Below are 6223 nucleotides of genomic sequence, written 5' to 3' on the forward strand. Positions count from 1 at the left end.
ATATACTCCTGTAAAACTATCTTTAAGAACAAACTTTTTTATGACTTCTATTAGAAATAAGCAAATTAGTAACTGTTAAAATATTCATAGTTACCAGGAAAAAAAATTGCAGTTGTGTATAAAGATCTCAAATTTGTAACCCTCTTGCCAAGAGCCTGCTCAGCTATGTAGTATACAACTGAAACTGTATCTTAAAATATACATGAAAAAATATGGTTGAGTGTTCTGTTTTTGGAGGGGAAAAAAAGCCCTTCCACTTCATCTGCTACATAAGGTTTGAACTTTTAATTAACATTTATTTTGGCAGTGGCCCAAAAGATTTTAATTGCATGCTGCTAGTTAAATCAAGATTGGACGTAAATGATTATGTCGATCGGTGGGAAAGGAACAGTGCTGCAAGCTTTGTTGTATCCCAAGAGCTTTCCCATTTTCAGAAGGGCAGCTGAAGCTAAAACATACATGAGTATGTCCTTTGCCAAGAGATACAAACTACCACTACTGGGCATTTGAAAATTAGTCTGTTTTCTTGTTAATTCTTGCAGGTATTTACGTATTTTAAAAAACATTGTGCTAGCACATCAAGGTATAATATACCTAGAATGTGCATTTTTTTTCATTATTTCATTGCTAGTGTTTTCTGAGTAATGTCATGTGGACATGCATAAGAAGTGGAATCCCGATTGTATAAATGCTATTATATAGTGCAGCATATACCTAATTCATGGCATAATTCTGAAATGTGCCAACCACCTCTTCAGGAGGCTTTAAGACCACATCCTAGTCCATCTATCAGACATTAAGGATTTAACTTCTCTTCATCCCAAAATAACATCTCCCTCTGAAAACTGACCCTATTCCACCTCTAAGATATCTGTGCCTCAAAGTGTCTCAATATGCAACCTAGTGAATTCCCAGAGGCAAATTATTTTGCCCTGTGAAGATGCCATGTGCCACATGCATCTCAGTTGTTACACACTTCGCTATGTGAGGATCTAGTTTAGTCTGACATGCTAAAAGGAAGAGCACCCTGTTGGCATCCAGCTCATAGAGAAGTCATTGGCCACTACCCTTCACTGACAGCAGAACTGATATCCATTTAGAGGGGAAGGACTAGCTGTAGTGCCCATCTTTTCTCTGGGTATTCCCCCCGGACATGAGACCTGAATTTTAAGCTCATCTCAGCCACAGAAGCTGTCAGCACACAACTTCTGTTTCCTAAGAGAGCCCTAACCAGCAGGCTGTGGACTAGGCAGGGCTGAAGACAGCCTTCATCCTGCCTGTTGAAGCTGACCCTCTGGGGGGAAAGGAATGAGAGTAGACCAGAGAAACCTGACTCTGTAGTCCAGGTAGGAGGGTGTTCTTCTGTGGGGAAGGAAACTCATTCTGTTTTTTACCCCAATGCTGCTTTATGTATTATGCAATTTAAAAAATCACTGTGTAGAATACAAAGCTGCAACGCCTTAACCACCATTAACATCCAGCATCAAAGAAATACTATGAACTTTTTTTTTAACCAAGGACTCAGGGACTTTTGCAGAATTTTATGTGCTGCCCCAGATGGAACTGGGTGGAGGTAGACCTTATTTGCCCATTTTGGAGTGCTTTTCAACACATACAGAAGACCAAATCCAAATTCTTGGGGATATTTCTTTCCAGGCCACTATGGAGATGTGTAAGGAATGTAGGAGTCCCAGCAGTTTTGTGGCTTCTGCCTGGACTAGAATTGGATCCTTTTAAATAACTTAGACCCCAAAAGCTGTGCAAGTGCCACTCAAATGTCTTAAAGGCAGAATAGGATCTGGGCTGAAATGTTCTCAACTCTGAGTGAGGCAGTATCTTCCTGAAAGTGTTCAACAGCTTGCACGGTCAGCATGTTTCAAAAAGCCATGTTTCAACAAAAAGATTATTGCGTTCAGTGTTCTATTGAAAGTAAGCGTGTGGTTTCAGTTTTCCTTCGTATTAAACATTTGTCTGCTTCACAAAGCCACCATTACAACTGGCACTAATCTACTTGATGTCCCTCTCAGTAGAGAAGCACAGTGGAATAAGCATTGTGCTTTAAAATACTTTCTTACCTCAGGGGATGTACAAGTCAGAGTCCAAATACATCAGTATGGAAATTTGGTGTGTATTATAGTATTGTGTGCATGGTACAGTTGTATCCATACTCTGGAAGGTCCTAAATACTGTTGATCAGAAATGTTTTTTACTAGTATTAAATCCACTAAAATATTACAAATATTAAACATCAGATTGCATTCTTGTAAAGTTGCCATATAAAAAAGCATATAGTATAGTCCATGCAAAATGTTCCATGATGAGAACCTTGCTATTTTGACAAGTTTGCTTCCCTTTTAACAAATCACTCTGTGCTTCTACTTTAATTATCAAACTGTCAAGTAAACACCTAGACGTGCAATTAAAACTAACTTTTTAACGTAACTATTGTAAAAGAAAAGGTGTTCCAGTTAAAGATATATTTATGTTCTTGCATTTGACAAATGGCTTGCATTTGATTTAAAAACTGAAATTTGGCAAGAGATTTGTTCATAATAATTTAATTCAGTTTTACATGCTATGAAGCTATTAGCACATTTAAAAGAAAGTGTCAAGATATTTAGAAGTGAAATGTATATACCTAAGCTCTCATCCATTCATGGCTTCTAATGCCTTCCTTGGTCTAGCTGGGCTGTTTATAAGATGATTTCCAACATTTCCATGTACATGACAGATTCTTAAGACATCAAATAATCTTTCCTTGTCATTTGAACAATTAAGCGTGTAAATAACCTATTTATGCAAAAATAGATTCCTTGTCAGAACGATGGAATTATTTTGTAGAATTTACAGCTCCTGTACTTTTTCTGGAGACAGGCCAAAATTCAAGAAACTGCTCATGTGCCTCTAAATCCATGAGTAGCAACGATTATGAACAGCTGTAGCACCTTTTGTCTTGTAAGCTTGATCCTGCATTCCTTGAGCATCCAAAATTTTCATTAAAGTCTATGAGATTTTGGTATACAGAAATATAGGCCCAGGTCAGGTCAAATACAGTGGGGTACAGCCCATGATCCACTAAATTGTCGCTGTGAAAAGCAACTGTGATAAGGAAACTAGTATTTGGTTAGAAAGCAAGAATGGGTTCCATTTGGTTCCTGCCCTGTTCTTTGTCTCCTTTCCTTGGTATTCTCCCTTCTTTCTGCTTTTTCAAAGTCAAGTAGAGATTGCAGCACACTCAGGGACAGAAGTGCAGCTCCTTGCTTACATCAGGGGCAAGGGGTCTCCAATTTACCTGTCCCACTGTTCAGCAGGGGCTGAAAAAACCTCAGACCAAACACCCTCTACTCCCTTTCCCCTCTCCCATTCTGAAAACAGGTCAAGGCTAAGAGACCATGCAGACAGAAGTTACAGAAAATGCTCTGCTTTGAACCGTCTTCATCTAACCCCACATGCGATAAGGGTTCAGATTTTCACCCAATCAACCTTTTTGGAAGTAGTCTGCAGCCATGCACTTGTGTTTGGTCATGGTTAGAAACCTCTTTCTGTGGCCAGATTGGGCAGAAATTGTCACTTCTGTCTGCGCCCTAAGTATCACTGACCTACTCCTGCAGGTAATTAAGGGTCTTGGTGGAGATTAGGTGTTGGAGACTTGTCTGGAGAACATGAACAATTTAATGGTTCTGAAACAGCCAGTCTTCTTGGAAGAATGAACATTTTCAGTTTGTGTCCTGTCAGTTCGCTTTCATTTGCTGATTCCATGAGATTTGCTGATAAAGAGTGATGTTTAAAATATACGTGTGCATTTTGGATATGAAAGAAGGCATTTAGACATGGAAAGAAAAAAATATCTTGCAATAGCAATTTCCCATCCAAAGTGCAAATGGAAGCCATTCTGTGTACAAGGTGATGCATGCTAACACTTTGTAGATACATTTTAAGGGCTTGTTAGACAATTCAGTCTTGAGTTTTTTTCTCATTAGTAATTAGAATTTGTAATTAGAATAGAAATGTTCTTCCAAGTACTGAATGCTCTTTACATAATAAAGAAGGGAGTGTGCTTATTGTTTGTAAGCTTCAAAAAGAGTGATTGCTGTCACGGTAATGACTAATAAATTGTATAATAATATTTTAAATTTAAATATAATTTGTCATTTGTTCTTGCTTAAGCATATTCCTCCCATGTAATGATAAATGCCCAGCATTAAAATGAGACACATTGATGCTGCCTGTTGTTGTATTGTATCTTGTCCTATAATTTATTTTATTTTAATTTGCATTAACTCTTCTGTTCTACAGATTCTTTACTTAACATGTGTTTAATTGTGGTACATAATCATGAAGCCATAACTAAAAAGAATTATACCTTGAAGGTTTCTGAGCCATTCTGACTGCACAAGCCCTGAATAGAAACAGACTCCACAACTGTTCTGCTGAGTAGAAAGATCAGCTGAAACCCATAAAAACTGTGCCCTGAGTGAAGTGCACCATCCTACCAGAGGTCTCGCCCTCTTCTCTGCTGAAAATATCTCATTAAAGGGCTGTGGTAACCAACTTCAGTAGCCAAAGCATGAGTGGAAAAAAGAGCATCATTAATGAGGAAAAGGGCATTTTTTGGTTGTTTTTTAAAACAGCAGTACTAAGGACCTGGGGAGGGGAGGATTGCCTTGAATCATCAGGAGAAAGTAGCTCCAGCCTGAGTTATATTGGAAGTCTCTATTTTGGGAGGGTTCTGTTTACCATTTCTCTCCCTAATGTTGCTATTGCTGTTTCTCCCATAGTAATGAAACACCATCTGGGCATTCTTTCTTTTTGGGCTAAAAAGAATCAAAGCTTAGTGAAAAGAAGGCTTTCTTTGCTCCTCGCACCCCGCATCTCTACGAGTGTTTGCCAATTGACAGAATGCCACTTACCCAGTAAATAATCAGTATCAAGGTGATAGAAAATGTACCGGGTATGATGTGTGCCTCTCTAAGAGTCAGTCGCTGAACCTTACATACTAATCAAATAGGGTGGAGTCTATGATTCCAGTATGAGATGTGATTGTGCTAAAGCAGTTATCAGCTGATCTCCGAACTAACATTAACCAGTGGCTATTACTGAAAACCGCAGCACTAGACAGGAGACATTTTAACTGAATAGTCCAAGGGATCCACAGTTTCCATGCGCTAGCTGCCACACTGTTTTTTTTCTCTTTGGTAGCATAGTACCTTTATGTCCAGACAGAGAGAATATTTTTTAGCTGTATGTACAAAACAAAAGGTATTGTGGGGGATAAAGTTGGGAAATAACATGTGCAAATGTATAGGCCCTCTCTAGGAACTTAGTGTACTTTGCAAATAAGCACGTTACAGGTGATAAACTCCACTGGGATTCAATGAAAAAGAATGAGATTCAGAATTAGAGGGGCAAGAAAATGAGGCCTGGAAGAGCTCTGGTGTGAAATACTCATTGTGTAACTGAACAGCATCATGCAGAATGTCTTGTTCCTCAATCGCCGGTTCTGTTGTATTTACAAAGTCTAGGGAGATGATCATCTCCCCAGGAGACAAAGCTGGGCAAGTGTAGATCTATTCTTTATGCTTGGAATTTTTCTACCCAAGGTATCTGTATAGGCAGCTTCTGAATCTGAACCCTAAGAGGATGGCTGTATTACTGCAAAATGAACAAAAGTATAGTTCCCTCTTCTTCTCATTAAGCCAGCAATGGTCAAAGTTTGCACCTTTTATTCCCACTCTGACAAAACTTTTTCAGAATACCTGAAAATGGACACATTTTCACAAGTTCATGTAAAACCACCCTAATTCACATTACCAACAATGATGATCAGACTTTTACTTCAGTATCCCTAATTCAGGACTTGGGTGCAATGATACAGTAGTAACCTGCCCATACTGTGCCTGACCTCAAAATAAAGAATGACTTTCTGCCTCCCAGGTGCTCTCTGCCTTACCTTTCACTAGTGCTAAATCTACTAACTTAAATACTGAAACTGCAGTGGTTTTCAGTTTCACAGACTTGCCATTTGTTCATATTTAGTTTTTAACTTACAACAATAACCCATATTTATCCATACCTATAATATTTCTGTAGATGCCTATGCTCGTAAAGTATCTGTATGACATCATAATGGTGTTGAATAATGAATTTTCTTATATTCCTTCTCCCTCTCCCCTTCCCCCCCCCCCCCCCCTGCTTCCCCCCGCGCAACAAAGTACCAATAATC

At 38.8% G+C, this 6223-nt stretch overlaps 1 protein-coding gene across 1 annotated transcript in view; it reads left to right on the plus strand.

The window, feature by feature from the left end:
* Positions 1-6223, plus strand: part of WDR7 (WD repeat domain 7) — a 312876-nt gene that overhangs the window by 299989 nt on the left and 6664 nt on the right. The window lies entirely within an intron of this gene.

Source organism: Alligator sinensis, unplaced genomic scaffold (assembly GCF_000455745.1).
Source record: "Alligator sinensis unplaced genomic scaffold, ASM45574v1 scaffold701_1, whole genome shotgun sequence".
NCBI classification, from domain to species: Eukaryota; Metazoa; Chordata; order Crocodylia; family Alligatoridae; genus Alligator; species Alligator sinensis.